Consider the following 16,909-nt stretch of genomic DNA (forward strand, 5'->3'; position numbering starts at 1 on the left):
CATCCATCCTTCAGGGCCCCAAAGGGAGAAATGGATGAAAATATTCGGCTTTGAAGGGCGCCAGTAACAGAGAGAGTGAGGTTGCGCAGAGCCCCTGCCTTCAGTTTTTCATCAGAGCTTTCTGCTGCTTTCATTTGCCCCGGGGATCTGGAAAGCCAAGTCCTCTGTTCTAAAGGTTTCATGCAGAAACAACGGCGGGTGTGGTCATTTAATTTCCTATCATAAAAAATATATATATATCAGGTGACATTTTGAACCAGCTGGCAGGTTTTTGTTCTAAAGAGCAGGACCATTACTAGATCTTATTTGGTGTTCTTCCCCGCAGGGCACACCATGGTTCTCTGCCCTCCACCAAGGTGACTCCCAGGATACAGGACTGTCTACCTCCCCTTCTGATTGCTGAAGCCTGAAAACCCTTTCACAGGAGAACAAAAGCTTTTCTTCTATAATGAGCGATGAGGCTTACAGGCAGATGTCCAGGAGAAAGGCAAGGTGAGGGCTTGCCAGCCTATCTACCAGCAAAGACCCAGGATTATCAGGAACCCCGAGTCTGCCCTTTGGCAGCTGACAACCAGGAATGTCTTGGGACGACAACTGTAAGCGAAGAGCTGGGAGCAGTCTTCAATCATAGGCTTTCAGCTGACTGACAAATTAATGAGCAAAGAAATTGAATTCTTTTTTTTTTTAACTTGCACACTAATGAGGAAACCTATTCCTTCAAAGTTCAGAACTAGCTAACAAGCTAGGGAATAACTGGACTGCACCATGGATTTCCAGCTCTTTTGCTGGCTCAGATTCATCTTGATTTGGAAACACTTTAGCTAGCAAGTAGGCAAGCAAATTCTGAGGGACCGTCTTGATTTTTTTTTTTTTATCATTTTGTCTACAAAGTGAAAGTGTTAGTCGCTCAGTCCTGTCTGACTCTTTGTGACCCCATGGACTGTAGCCCACCAGGCTCCTCTGTTCATGGAATTCTCTAAGCAAGAATACCAGGGTGGGTAGCCATTCCGTTCTTCAGGGAAACTTTCCAACCCAGGGTTCGTACCCAGGTCTCCTGCATTGCAGGCAGATTCTTTATCATCTGAGCCAGCAGGGAAAACCAAACACTAATCCTTTACCAGTTCTTTCCCTAACTATCACCAATCTTGAGTTCCACTCTTGTTATTATTGAACTAATAGTAACCAATCTTTTTGAAAAAATATTTATGTTGCTGCACTAGATATTAATTGCAGCATGTAGGATCTAGTTCCTTGAGCAGGGATCGAACTTGGGTCCCCCTGCATTGGGAGCATGGAGTCTTAGCCATTGGACCATGAGGGAAGTCCCAGTAATAGCCAGTCTTACTGGAGAAGGCAATGGCACCCCACTCCAGTACTCTTGCCTGGCAAATCCCATGGATGGAGGAGACTGGTGGGCTAAGAGTTGGACGCAACTGAGCGACTTCACTTTCACTCTTCACTTTCATGCATTGGAGAAGGAAATGGCAACCCACTCCAGTGTTCTTGCCTGGAGAATCCCAGGGACGGGGGAGCCTGGTGGGCTGCCGTCTATGGGGTTGCACAGAGTCGGACACAACTGAAGCGACTTAGCAGCAGCCAGTCTTACTATTTGCCAGAGATAGTGTCATTTGCCTTATCCTAATTTACATGTGAGGAAACCGAGACACTGACCCGAGGTAACTTCTCCAAGGACACAGACAATAAGAGGCTGACCAGTCTGATTCCAGAGGCCACGCTGTTTAACATTTTAACTGGTAAACATTGTATAGAAGAATAACAGACACGGATCAAGAAACAATACGATCAGACCCCGGAAGTGCCTTCCTGCCCAGCCCCACCCGCTTCCTGCCACCTAGAGCAACTACCATCCCGCTTTATTACCATGAATCACTTTGCCCGCTTCCAAACTTGGCATACATCTAAGTATACAATATGTAACCTTTCGTGTTTATCTTCTTTCATTCTTCATAACTGTAAGATTCACTCAGGTACTTGCCTCTCTCTCCTACTCTGTCAGCCTGTCTGTCCTTGAGCCCTAATTACCATCGTCTTTTGTTGCTTTTTTACAACATCTGATGCTTCCCAGGCGGCACAAGTGGTAAAGAACCCGCCTGCCAGGGCTGGAGACCTAAGAGATGTGGGTTCGACCCCTGGGTCGGGAGGATCCCCTGGAAGAGGGCATGGAAAGACACTGCAGTGTTCTTGCCTGGAGAATCCCATGGATAGAGGAGCCTGGCGGGCCACAGTCCATGGGGCCACGAAGAATCAGACACGACTGAAGGTACTTAGCACGCATGTGCCTCTGATGGTAACAAAAAGCTGTAATGATGAAGACGGCTTTATTCTTCTTCAGAATTGCTTTGGCTATTTTTAGCTCTTTGCCAAGCTTGTCAATAACTACCAAAATACATGTTAGGCTTTCTTTTGTCCTCCCTGGGCTTCATTAAAATTACAAACAAATGTGGTAAGAATTGTCATCTTCACAATAGGGAGTCTTTCCTATGAAACATCCTTTCTTTTTTTAAGATTTTTTTCCCCTTAGTAATGTTTTGTAGGGTTTAAGGCATTATACATCTTTCATTCAATTTATTTCTAGGTATTTGACATCTTTTACGCTATTATAAAGAGATTCTTTAAATTTCTTTTTTCATTTGTTTGTTGCTAGTGTTTAGACATAAAATTACTTTTGTACATTGACCGTGTTTCCAGAGACCTTGCTAAATTCTCTTATTTACTTAATCATTTGTGTAGATTCTTCAGAATTTTTCACATACACAATCACAGTATCTATAAATGATCACATATTTGTTGCTTCCTTTCCAATAACCATGCCTCTTAATCTTTCTTGCTTCAGAGTGCATTACCTAAGTACCATGATATAACCCTAATTACTATACAGAACAACAGAGCTCTCTGTAGAACCTGCTTTCCTCTTAAGTCCAACATCCTTTGGACTCCGAAGCAGGTCTTCTTTTCTTGTGTTCACTTATCAAGTGTGGAATGTTTTGTGCCCCCAAAGAACAGAAAACCTGAATTTTGTGGCATAAACAAAGAGGAGAGTGTTTGTTTCCTTTTATTTTGCCTGAACTATCTAATGGAGATTCTAAATAAATGGCTGCTGCAGCTCCAGCCATCAATCACATTTCAGGCAGGAAGAAAAAGAAAGAGGACAAGTCACCTCTCCCCTCCCTCAATGCTTATATTCTGTGTACCTTCTCAGAAGTATCTACAGTAGTTTCCTGTTAGGGCACATTGACCAGACTAGGGCACAGAGTCATTCCTTAACTTCAAGGGAGCCTGGGAAAGTAGGGCATGGACTTATTAGCAATCCATCATTTTGGTCAAGTTCATTGCCTCTTTGAACAAGATGGTAGTTCATTTGGCAAAGAGGAAATGGTACTGGATAGTCAGCTAGCTGTGTCCACTGCAACTCAAATAGACTCACCTCCACCGTAACAGGCTTCCACCTGGCCTCTCTCCCTGCGTCTCTTCTTCACAACACCATCTCCTGCCACGACTGAAATCTCCAGGCGGTCAGAGCTGCCCTGTGTGTAGCAGCCAAGTGGAGTTAACGCTTCTTTCCTCCCTTCCTGCCACTCTCTGTTAGAAATTGTCACACAGTGTGCTGAGCACACTCAAAACATTATAGAATTGTTAGTAAAACAGGTCACTTACAATCCTCTTGTGCAAGGACTTCGAGAGGAGTGTCTGGGGTCCAGCTAGAGTCATGGCCCCACCTGAAGACAAGAATTTGCTGACCAGCTAAGCATGTTATTGGAGTAGGAAATGGCTACTCACTGCAGTACTCTGCCTGGAGAATCCCATGGACAGAGGAGCCTGGTGGGCTACAGTCCATGGGGTCGCAAAGAGTCAGACATGACTGAGCGCACACAGGCAGGCTTGTTATGCCAGGCGCCCTCTCCCCTAAGGATGACTTCTCTCCCAGGAGGTACTGGTATTCCAGGAAGTCAGGATTCTGATCTGAACCCCTACTACGGCTAGAGCTAGAACCTGAGCTACTCTCAAAAGTAAGCTAAAAGCTAGGAAACCATTTCAGCTTTAGAGCACTTTTGAACTTGGATGACAAAGCAGTTCTGAGGGTTGTTTTGTTTCTTTTTTTTTTTTTTAGCAAGCTGGCAAGTCAAGAAACCTGGGTCTGGACCCAGTCCTGGCATGTTAACCTCAGGCAATTCCATGCCCCTCTCTGGGCCTCAGGGACCCCCTCTGAAAATACAGGTAAGCTGAACCAGATGGCCGCTCACATTTGGCCCCCTGTCAGCTCCTCAGAGCCCACCCGACCAGACTGTGCACGGGGCTACACCCCGGCAAGCCCTCGGTGTCTGTCCCTTGGGGTTTGTCAGCTTAGATCCCAAGGACCCTGAGGGGATCCCAGTGCCATCCCACACCAAAGATGGGGAAACTGCGTATCTGGAAGGTGAGGCAACCTGCCCACGATGGCACAGTTAGTAAGCAGAGACGGGGGGTTGAACCCAGGTCTGTCTGATTCCCTCCCAGGCTCTGGACCATGACAACACGTGGCCTCTACCACTTCTGGTCCCACACCCCCTGAGGATGGAGGCTCTGGGACCACTGTGCAAAGCCTTGGCTGCAAGGCAAGATGCTCTTACTTCTGGGGGAGTGGAAAGAGCTCCCAGGTGAGGGGCAGGGTCATCATCTGCCCATTCACCCTTCCCACGATCACAATTTTCTGCTAAGCATTTGGTTTTTCTTTGCTTTCCCCTCCCATAAGCTTCTTGTTTCATGATTTCCATATAAGCGATTTCCTGGGAATTGTCATTCCCTATAGCGCTCAGCTGCTACACAAATCGGATTGCCCAAATCTACAGTTAGGTTGAACACAGGAGGAAATGTACCCTTAGGACTGAGCCAGCTGGCAGCCCTCTGCACGTGCATCGTGTCATTTGCTTGGGGCACATCCCTGGGCCAGCCACTCAGGAGGCCTGTGAACACCCTCCGCAGAGTCTCCATGGGAACCTGGAGTATCCATGTCAACCATCCCCCCTTGGAAACTTTTTGTGAGAACGCATGGCGTATTTGAGGAGCTGCCTCAGTTTTCCCAAAAGCAAATCAACCTTTGGGAGGACAAAAGGCCAAAAAAAAAAAAAAAAAAGAAGCAAACGGGAGTATCTGGTTTCTGGACCATTCTCTGAGGCAAAAGGCAGTCAGGACCTCAAGCTGCTGAACTCTCCACCAGCCCCTTACGGCTACAGGTTCCTGAGGGAGAGTTGCAGAAATGTCAGCAGTAACTGATCCTCGTGACTTTGCTGTCTCCTGCTCTAATAAGCTGGCTGGTCAGTTTAGGAGCAGAAACAACTCCTTTTGCCTGGAGCTCACAGTAAGTGCTTCTCAAAGTCTCTTTGGTGAAGGACTACGTCCTTTCTTCCCTCTCTGCATCTATCATGGACAGATAATTTGATAAAAAATGATAAAAGTGAGTCACTAGGAAAAAAAATAAGAAAAAACATGCAAATAAGAGCCTGAATGTTTCATTATTGGATTCAACAAACTCAACAGATTCAATGAGATTCAATAAAATTACTCTGTCCAATTACTACACATCTTTCTTGAACACTTAACTCTCAATTTCTGTTCTTCCCTTGTCAGCAGACCAATTTCAAACAGCCTACAGATCAGCCCTGGTCCCCGAACCGTGGCTGAAGAGCAGTTGGCAGACCACCGAGGGGCAAATACCTGCCCTCAGCTTCCTGTCCACAGCCAAGCCAGTCACTGGTAACTGATCACAACACTCGTTCTGGAAGGTAATCCCAGACTCCTTCTCAGCACTGCCAGCTACTCCCCAAATCAGGCTGGGTGTGCAAAAGGAAAACTGTGTGCTCTCCCTGGCTCTCTTTTTCCAGCCCCGCACTCTGATCCTGGATCTGCTGACCCCGGGCAGAGCCGCTGTCCTGACTCTCCCAGCCCACCTGCTCTTTTCTGCTCTCTCCAACGTGGACAGGTCTTCCATTCCAAGGGGCCAGAGCCTGCCTGCAGGGCGGAAGCCCAGCATTGGATTCACTAGAAAGAAGAGAGAAGTGCAATCCTGAAATTTCAAGGAAAGAAAAAATCTAAGAGGTTTTCTCGCACAACCAGTTCTTTCAATGATCTCTTTACACCCCGCTGGCGGTATGTACGAATCACATGCTTTGAATCTGGAGACACCATCTGTGGAGCACCTGCGATGCATCAGACCTCATTTTAAGTGGTTATTTTTGCTGTCTCAGTTCAAAACACGCCTGTGAAACATCATTATATCCCCATTGTAACAGGGCGAGACTCAGGGAGAGCGACTGCTCCAAGTCACGCAGCTGTGAGTGACAGAGCCTGGATACGAAGGAGGTCTGTCGCACTCCGAGGTCTGGGTTTTGATTCCATTTAGCTTCTCATCTTCATCCAGACCCCGCGTTCGTGTCGGGGGAAGACAAGCTTGAGCTCTCTCTAGAGGTGACACTATGCAATCCTTCGTCTTCTCCAGAAGCTACCACCAGGCAGGAGAGGCAGCACGTCCCCTCTCTGCCCCTAGGCGGCAGTGGAGAGCAGACCAAGGCTCAGCCCCAAACTCAGCCCCTTATCTCAAAGACGACATATTAACATACATTGAGGAACTGTCAATACGATGCCCATTCGCACAGTTCACAGACGTTGCTAAGGCAGTTCAGTTCAGTTCAGTTCAGTCGCTCAGTCGTGTCCGACTCTTTGCGACCCCATGAATCGCAGCACGCCAGGCCCATTGGACGTTATTCGTTTGTTTCTCTGGGTCCTGGAATCTTGACATTTTGAGGTGGGAGGCTACAGAATGTTCTCCCTCTCCGCGCCTCCCCCCCTCAAAAAAACCTGATGGAATGAGTCAGTATTTTATCAAAAGCATTGGCTGGAGAATTCACCCATCTGGCCTCAGCAATCTGGCCTCCTAGACAACTGCGGAAATAAATAAAACCAAATAAGAAAATGGGGATAACAACTGCTACTATTTATTGAGCTCCATATGCCAAGCTCCGTGATAAGCATATATATATATCTTCTAAAATATATATATTCCAAAAGTCTAAACAACATTCCTTTGCAATTTCTTCAAGAAGAGAACATTTTCATACTTTGGGAGAGTGATTTTTTTCACAAGACCCTTAAGTCATTTGATATAGAGGCAGATGAATTAGGTGGGCGGTGAAACTGAATCATGGCTTTTTTTTATGGATCCAAAATGAAACGATGACTACAGAGTAACATGATCAATTTCCTATGTGTCTCAGATATTAACTTTTAAGACTGCTAGCAAGGGGGGTCCGGCAGATTTTAAGCAGTGGCAGCCTTCCAAAGGAACATTTGTAGTCAAGGTGACTTCTTTTTTACTTTTTCAGAAAAGCAGCATTTATTTGTTTTCTGAATTGCAAAGGCCATTTATCTTTACTGCAGAAAGTAGAAAATAGAAAAGACTGAAAACACAAGCACAAATGATTCGTAATGTCCTGTTATTCTTTTGTTGTTCCCAATTTTGTTGCTAATAAAATTATGATGCAATAATGTTCTCCTATATATCTATTTTTTGCACATCTGTGATTTTTTTCCTCAATACAAATTTTTAGACATAGAACCTCTGGATCAAAGAGTATGTATATGTTTAAAACTTTCAAAATTCATTGCCAAGTTGATTAGTGAAGATGTTATTTTAAGATGAATGTTTGAATTATTAATAAGGTGGAATTTTTAATAGGTTTATTGTATTTGTTCTTTTGTGTGTTGCCTATTTATAACTTTGGCATATTTTTCATACTGAAATATTTAGCTTTTTCTTTTTTCTTTTTTCTAAGGAATGCTTACATAGTAAGGAAGCCAACCCTTTGGATGTCTTGTCGTTTTCCCTAATTTGTCACTGTTTTCAATCTTGAATGGTTTTTATTTTTTTTTTTTGTTTTTTTTTTTAGAATGGTTTTTAAAGTCACGTTTTTTTTTACTTTCATTTAGTCAAACGTATAGATCTTTCTCTATGTGTTATCTTTCTTTCTGGGATACCTTTATTTTTCTACATACTTTGGCCATGCCATGCAGTTTATAAGATTTCAGTTCTTGACCAGGAATTTAACCCTGGCCACATGGCAGTGCCAGCTCTGAATCCTAACCACTAGGCCACCAGGGAACTCCCTTTGTAGGTTTAATTTAAAAGCCTTTTCCTCCGTGGAGGTAATTATTCATTAAGGAGATCACTTTGCAGGGAACAACAGGATTTGGGATATATTTGTTATATATAAATATTGGTATATCACTTTGAAAGTCTTCGTTCTTTATAGTTACACTTCTTAATTTATTCATTCAATCTTTTTTTTTTCCAACCCACATCAGATGAAGCCTTCTATTTTCCAGGCTCTATGCCAGTCGTTGGGTGCAGTGATGAATGTTTTAAGAGCTCATGGGTCACCCAACCCCACTGTACCATAGCTAAAGCCAAACTTGGAAACCCATGAGGCGCAGGAAGAACAAAACGGGGTCGCTGTCCTCAGTCTCCCGTCCTGATCGCAGCGTGTCCCTTAGATTCAGTGCTTCTTGGAGTTCTAGTCTAGCTCTTCTTTTCCCCTTGTTCCTCATAAGGCCCTAGACGATCACCTCCAAGGACTGTGGGGTTTAAGGATGCCTCCATCACCCTCCCAAGCATCAGGGTATATGTTACCTTCACCAACACCCATGGGTCCCACAGGTACCTCAGACTCAACTCACCATCTCAGTCCTCACACCCCTGTTCAGCTCAGTAATGGCCCCAATCTCTCTACTGCTAGCCTCTCTGTTTTCCAGCCAGTCACTAGATTCTGACAGTGCTACCTCCTGTCTCATTTCATCCCCATTCCCTTCTGCCACGACCTTACCTTGTGCCCTCTCATCTTGGATGATGTCCCAGCCCCCTGCTAAACTCCATGCTTCCTGTCTGGCCCCCTTCCAACCCACCTTCCACACGGCGGCCAGAATGATTATTCTAAAGAGCAACTCTGACCGTGTCACGCCCTCCTTCAATTGGTCCTCACTGGCCTCAGGATAAAGTCCATGCATCTTAGCTGGCCCTACAAGAACCCCTGGGATGTGGCCCCCACCAACCTCTCTAAACTCATCTTCCATATTCCTTGCCCCATTCCTCATTCCAACCACATAAACTACTCATAGATCCTCGAACGTATCAAGCTTTTTCTTGCCTCCAGGGCTCTTCAAATGCTCTTCCCTCTGCTTGGACCATTTTCTCCCACATCTTTCCCTGGCTAACTCCCATTTTCCCACAAAGCTCAGTTAATTTTTTATTTTTATTTATTTAGTTAGTTGGCTGTGGCCGATCTCAGTTGTGGCACATGGGATCTTTAGTTGCAGCCTATGGGATCTACAGATCCCTGACCAGGGATGGAACCCAAGCCCCCTACACTGGGACTGTGGGGTCTTAGCCACTGGACCACCAGGAAGTCCAAGGGGTCAGTTTCAGCCCCACTCTCTCCAGGAAGCTTTGTGTGAAATCCACCTCCCTGGCCAATGACTTACATACCCCTGGTCTCTGCTCCTGCAGTCTCCCTCCCTACTTACCTTAACTATGGTGCCATAATGGTCCATTTACTTGTTTCTCTTCCTCTCTAGACTGTGGTATAGCTGCCCAGGTTATACACTGCACAACTCACAAGAGACAAGGTTGTAAAGAGTGCCCCCTGAAGTTACGCAGTGTACACCCTGTACAACTGTACCTGGAAGCTCCACCTGAGACCTCCTTGAAGAGGACTCTTTCTGTTCACTCTTGTGTATAACACATGTGCTTGGGCGGTAAGTGTTGAACTGATGAATGGAGAGATGGATAATGAATGGGTTGATGGATGGATAGATGGCTACAGAGCTTGGTCTCCATGTCTGCTGGCCAGTGAAAGAGTCCTCATCTTTCATTATCCTTGGCATCTGCCATCTGCTCTGCTCCTCTCTAACCAGTCCACCTTCTCACCTAGCTTCCAAGCAAAACCTTATTTATGGGGTTTAGTCCTTCTGTTGCTGAAAATCAAGACTCATTGCTCTTTGGTTGCCGCCCCAACTCCTAAGAGTCTCCTGAAGGTTTAATCAGGAGTGACTGATTACCTGGGATTATGTGGGTTTTTGTCTTTGACATTATGAAAAGTTAGGTTCTCTGCTGCGCTTCCTAAGGCATAGGAGATTTAAAGAGAAAACCACTCAAATCTTCCTTTCCCCTCAGCTGTTTCCTCATTGTTTACAGAGAAATTGCCTTTGGAAAATTACTGAGTGTGTGTGTGTTGTTTTTTCTTTCTGCAGCCTGTGTGTGTGCGTAACCACTCTGTCATGTCCGACTCTTGTGACCCCATGGACTGTAGCTTGCTAAGATCTTCTGTCTATGGGATACTCCAGGCAAGAATACTGGAATGGGTTACCATTCCCTTCTCCAGGGATGTTGCTGGCTCAGCGATGGAATCTGAGTCTCCTGCCTTGCAGGAGAATTTTTTCCTGTCTGAGCCACTAGGGAAGGCCCAGAAGTCCTTCACTGAATAGCTAATCGTGTGGCCGTACTCTTACGCCAGGGGTTCTACAGATAAAGAAATAGAGTCACAGTTTATAAATGCAGTTTGTGATAGAACTTATTTCAAGTTGCCACAGGGGGGTAACTATAGTATTGATACATTTTAAGAAGGCAGAGACCTTGTGTATTCTTTTAGCTGTTATAGACCCAAGGTCCAGACAGTACTTGGCACATACACACACAAACACACACAACCTCACAAAATATGTGTTGAATGAATTCATCACAAGAAACTCATAAAAATATGTCCTTAGTGGTGAGACAGTTCAATCAGTTCAGTTGCTCAGTCGTATCCGACTCTTTGAGACCCCATGAATCACAGCACACCAGGCTTCCCTGTCGATCACCAACTCCCAGAGTTCACTCAGACTGCGTCCATCGAGTCAGTGATGCCATCCAGCCATCTCATCCTCTGTCGTCCCCTTCTCCTCCTGCCCCCAATCCCTCCCAGCATCAGAGTCTTTTCCAGTGAATCAACTCTTTGCATCAGGTGGGCAAAGTACTGGAGTTTCAGCTTTAGCATCATTCCTTGCAAAGGACACCCATGGATGATCTCCTTTAAAATGGACTGGTTGGATCTCCTTGCAGTCCAAGGGACTCTCAAGAGTCTTCTCCAACACTACAGTTCAAAAGCATCAATTCTTCGGCACTCAGCTTTCTTCACAGTCCAACTCTCACATCCATACATGACCACAGGAAAAACCATAGCCTTGATTAGACGCACCTTAGTCGGCAAAGTAATGTCTCTGCTTTTGAATATGCTATCTAGGTTGGTCATAACTTTTCTTCCAAGGAGTAAGCATCTTTTAATTTCATGGCTGCAGTCACCATCTGCAGTGATTTTGGAGCCCCAAAAAATAAAGTCTGACACTGTTTCCACTGTTTCCCCATCTATTTCCCATGAAGTGATGTGACCAGATGCCATGATCTTCATCTTGTGAATGTTGAGCTTTAAGCCAACTTTTTTTCTCTCCTCTTTCACTTTCATCAAGAGGCTCTTTAGTTCTTCTTCACTTTCTGCCATAAGGGTGGTGTCATCTGCATATCTGAGGTTATTGATATTTCTCCTGGCAATCTTGATTCCAGCTTGTGCTTCTTCCAGCCCAGCGTTTCTCATGATGTACTCTGCATAGAAGTTAAATAAGCAGGGTGACAATATACAGCCTTGACGTACTCCTTTTCCTATTTGGAACTAGTCTGTTGTTCCATGTCCAGTTCTAACTGTTGTTTCCTGACCTGCATATAGGTTTCTCAAGAGGCAGATCAGGTAGTCTGGTATTTCCATTACTTTCAGAATTTTCCACAGTTTATTGTGATCCACATAGTCAAAGGCTTTGGCATAGTCAATAAAGCAGAAATAGATGTTTTTCTGGAACTCTCTTGCTTTTTCCATGATCCAGCGGATGTTGGCAATTTGATCTCTGGTTCCTCTGCCTTTTCTAAATCCAGCTTGAACATCTGGAAGTTCATGGTTCACGTATTACTGAAGCCTGGCTTGGAGAATTGTGAGCATTACTTCACTAGCGTGTGAGATGAGTGCAATTGTGTGGTAGTTTGAGCATTCTTTGGCATTGCCTTTCTTTGAGATTGGAATGAAAACTGACCTTTTCCAGTCCTGTGGCCACTGCTGAGTTTTCCAAACTTGCTGGCATATTGAGTGCAGCACTTTTGTAGCATCATCTTTTAGGATTTTAAATAGCTCCACTGGAATTCCATCATCTCCACTAGCTTTGTTCGTAGTGATGCTTCCTAAGGCCCACTTGACTTCACATTCCAGGATTGTCTGGCTCTAGGTCAGTGACCACACCATCGTGATTTTCTTGGTCGTGAAGGTCTTTTTTGTACAGTTCTTCTGTGTATTCTTGCCACCTCTTCTTAATATCTTCTGCTTCTGTTAGGTCCATACCATTTCTGTCTTTTATTGAGCCCATCTTTGCATGAAATGTTCCCTTGGTATCTCTAATTTTCTTGAAGAGATCTCTAGTCTTTCCCATTCTGTTGTTTTCCTCGATTTCTTTGCATTGATCGCTGTGGAAGGCTTTCTTTTCTCTTCTTGCTATTCTTTGGAACTCTGCATTCAGATGCGTATATCTTTCCTTTTCTCCTTTGCTTTTCGCTTCTCTTCTTTTCACAGCTATTTGTAAGGCCTCCCCAGACAGCCGGTTAGAAATTATTTAACCATTGTAAACACAGAACATTGTATGCCTTAGGTTAAATAAGATACTGTATATCAAATGCCTAGCACAGGATCTGGCATTTATTAAGTAAATGAAACTACCATTAAGATTATTGGAGTGGGGTGTGATGGGTGGAGGGAGGCTCAAAAGGGAGGGGATATACATGTGCATGTGTGCACGCTTAGTCACTCAGTTCCCTGAGGTCACTCCTCACCAGGTTCAGGTCCCTTCGTGGCTACGCACTTTTGTCATTCAGTTGCTCAGTTGTGTCTGACTCTTCCAGACCCCATGAAGTGCAGCACCCCAGGCTTCCCAGTCCTTCACAATCTCCCTGAGTTTGCTGAAACTCATGTCCACTGAGTCAGGGAGGCCATCCAACCATCTCATCCTCTGTTGTCCCCTTCTCATCTTGCCCACAATTTTTCCCAGCCTCAGGGTCTTTTCCACTGAGTCAGCTCTTTGCATCAGATGGCCAAAGTATTGGAGCTTCAGCTTCAGCACCAGTTCTTACCACCAGTTTCCAAGCTGTTGTTACAAGAAATGTCCACAAGGCAAGAGCACTGCTTCCTGCCCTGCTCAGGTTACTCAGTCCCCCAGTCAGAGACCTAAAGAAAGTATTCCTAGGTTGTTGACTCCAGGGGAATGTGCTAGAAGAAACACTCCAAGGTTTATGTCTCAGAAATTCTTTTCCCTTACCATTCACCCTCAAGACCCATGCCAAGTCCTGGCAGACTGCTCCGCTGAGGACGCTGTGGTTCCTAGGTGGGGCAACGGCTCTGTGCAAGGAGGCTGCAGCGGGGAATCCCACTGGCGTGAGAGTTGCACAGCGGGTGACTTTTTCAAACTCTTCCAGCCCAGAGGGTGCCCCGGTCTTTGGACGCAGGAGTTTTTATGGAAACTTCATGAGGGTACACCTGGATTGGGGGACCCTGGTCCCTTCCGCAGGGGACCAGGCACCAGAGTCCCCAAGGCTTTTGTAACTGTTTTTGATAGACACATTTGAAATTTAATACCAGGGCTGGAGAGCTACAAGCTTAAAGCTATGAGTAAAGGGTTATATAAGAGCACAGAGGACAGAACAATTACTTCTGATCAGAAGGGGGTGATATTTGAGCTGAAGGTAAAGGAAGAGAAAGATTTCAATGGGAGAATGAATGAATGAATCCCTTGGGAAAATAAATGGTTTGTGTTCTTTTTATGGTACAAGATGAAAAGAATTAGACTTGGCACTGTATTCACAGGGACTGGCATTAGTCCTGCAACTTCAAGCAAATCATTTTTCTGCACAGCAGTTTATCCATCTGTAAAATTGGACTAGTAACCACTCATTTCCCAGGATTTGTTTTAAGCCTTAAATAAAGCTATGTCTGGAAAAGTTCTTTGCTTGAAATGCTAAGTGCCATAAAGATATTAGGTATAATTATACTTCTTAATTCCTCTTGTACTCCGTCTCTTAAGAATTCAGCACAATGCAGAACACTACCGAGTGCTTGTTCAGTGCTTCCTGGATACTGTTTCATTGGCCGTTCCAACAATCCTATAAGGTGGGTCACATCCATATGCCCATTCTACAGATGAGGAAATGAAGGTACAGAGAGCTCAGCTGCCTGGCTCAAGGCCACACAGCTCTTAACTACTGGGGCCCAGATGGTACCTCAGCACCTCTGATCAGAGGCTAAAGAGGCACTAAAGATGCCGTTAGTCGGGCCCACTTAGGACACGTCAGTCAGCTGAGAAGGGATGGATGTGGCAGGGTGACCACCTCTGAGGACCCAGTCATCAAGACCCCTCTCCTCCAGTTCCATCAGTAGATCAGCTGAAAATAGGATTAATCATAAGGATCACAGAACTCGGATTTTCTTTTCCCAAACATTTTATGTCCTTGACTTAAACACTGATTATAAGAAAAACCAAGGCATAAAAGTTATAGAGATTTCACGGGCCTTTTTACAAAATGAAATAGGCAAACATCCTCCTGGTGAAACCTAGCCTGACAAGGTCATTGTTAAGGAGTACAAAGCCAACAGCCAGATGAATCAGAAAAACTAGGCCCAACGTTCAGTCAAATCAAGTGGCATTTATCTGTATTTTTAAATGGCTCTCTAACACTTTTATTTCCTTGGTATAAGAGTTCCAATAGAACCCTAAAGTGATTGTATGGAACACTGGGGCTTTTTAATAGCTTCTAACTTAGCAAGCCACAGTCATTTAAAGAGAAGTGGATGAGCTGCTAGGAGGAGGGAGATTTCTGCTGAAGAAAATGAAGGTGTTCTGGCTCCATGGCTTCTTCCTCTTTCTGGAGAGAGGCGAAATGCACACAGGAACGTGATGGAACTTTCCAGCTGGTGATTTTGCAGTATCAGGAAGGAAAGTGTTTATGAAAATGAAAATTACTGATAATTATGTGTGAAAGCCCACAAAGGAGAAAAATGCAGCAACATTGCAGAATCTTTATTTATATCCAGAGCTGAAGCCCATTTGGTGGGAGTGTGAATTGGTCCAGTTTTTTGGAGGGGACTTGTTAATGTCCTGACACTTGACCCAACAAGTTCCCTTCACAAAATCTACTTTTTAGCAAGATTTAACACATATCCAAGGTCTGTGTACAAGAATGTTCACTGTAGTGTAGTTTGCACGTACAAAAATATAGAAATAATCTATTTCCATCATCATGAATATGTTTAAACAATGCTGGCATATCCATATTTTAGAAAATTTTGCTAATAATTGGAATGAGATATTCTGACATGAAAAGTTGTCACTGATGTTTTAAAGGAAAAAAAAGCAAATTACAAAAAAAGTATCCATTGCATGCTTTTATTTTGTATGCTTTCATTTTAAAATGAAAGCCCTCACTGTGGGGCGTGGGGAGATTTGCTTCTCCTCTCAAGTGGCCTGTCTCCTTTTGTGAACAAGGATGGTCTAAGAGAGAACCTGCCCCAGGGGTCTTTGGAATGAAGAGGAAAGCACAGAGAGAGCTTGAGAATAGAACAGAAACAAGCGTCACCGATTATCATCGTCCGGCGGGTTCTAACTTGTAGACTCCGCCTTCGGTCCTGCGGGGCCCTGGGCGCGCAGCCTCGCCCCTGCGCGGTGGGGCCGGGTTGGCTCCTCCGTCCTGCGTCCCCCCAGTCCCTGCAAGGCGGCAGCCCTGTTCCTCACCTCACAGCCCAGCACTCACCGCAGGGCGTGAGGCCGTGTTTGAATCCCAGTCACCTTTTTCCTGGCTGAATTCACCCTATTCTTGCCTCTGTCACCCCAGGCCAGGCAACTTCAGGCACCCGGAGCTCTGGTAACAGCTTCCTAAGGGGTCTCCCTGCCCGTCTCCCTCCATTCCGGTCCAGGCCGAGGTTTGAGCCTGACGAGTCCCTGCCCAAAGCCCTTCAAGGGCCGAGCAGGACTGGAGGACACGGAGTCGGATTTTCATTCCGGTTTGCTGAGGCTGACGTGATGCCCAGCACGTTGCTTGCTGGAACGCTTGGCTGCTTCATCTGCGAAATGAAGGCGTCACCTCCTCCCACAAGGCTGTAGAAGGAACGCAATGGAAAATGCAGAGAAACGCATCAACGGCGTTTAGCCAAACCCCAATTTAGCCGTTACTACTTCTGTTATCCTTGAGAGGCCGGGCTCATCAGGGGAGGAGGGAAGCATATCTGAAAAGTCCCTGTCCAGGAATTCAGACTACATCCTGAAGGGCCCCGAGTCCCGGAGCAAGTTTCTGTGTGTGCGTGTGTGTGTGTGTGTGTGTGTGTGTGTGTGTGTGTTATTCTGTCGCTCTGTCCTGTTCAACTCTTTGAGACCCCGTGGACTGTAGCCCGCCAGGCTTCTCTGTCCATGGAATTTTCTCGGCAAGAATGCTGGAGTGGGTTGCCATTTCCTCCTCTAGGGGATCTTCCTGACCCAGGGTTCGAACCCACATCTCCTGTGCCTCCTGCATTGGCAGGCAGATTCTGTAACCACTGAGCCACCAGGGAAGCCCCACAAGTTTCTCTAATTATTCACGAAGAGGTGAGCTCTTACTAGGATCCCATTTCCATAAGAAACTGCATTTCATGTGCCCCTTGGTGAGCTGAATCCATAAGGCAAAGGGGAAAAGACTCTTCCTCACCTTTAAAATTAAATACAAATATCAGAGAACCTTGGTGTGGGTTTTTTTTTCGAGGGGGGGGGGAGG

The sequence above is a fragment of the Capricornis sumatraensis genome, chromosome 10, assembly GCF_032405125.1.
Source record: "Capricornis sumatraensis isolate serow.1 chromosome 10, serow.2, whole genome shotgun sequence".
In the NCBI taxonomy this organism is placed as follows: Eukaryota; Metazoa; Chordata; class Mammalia; order Artiodactyla; family Bovidae; genus Capricornis; species Capricornis sumatraensis.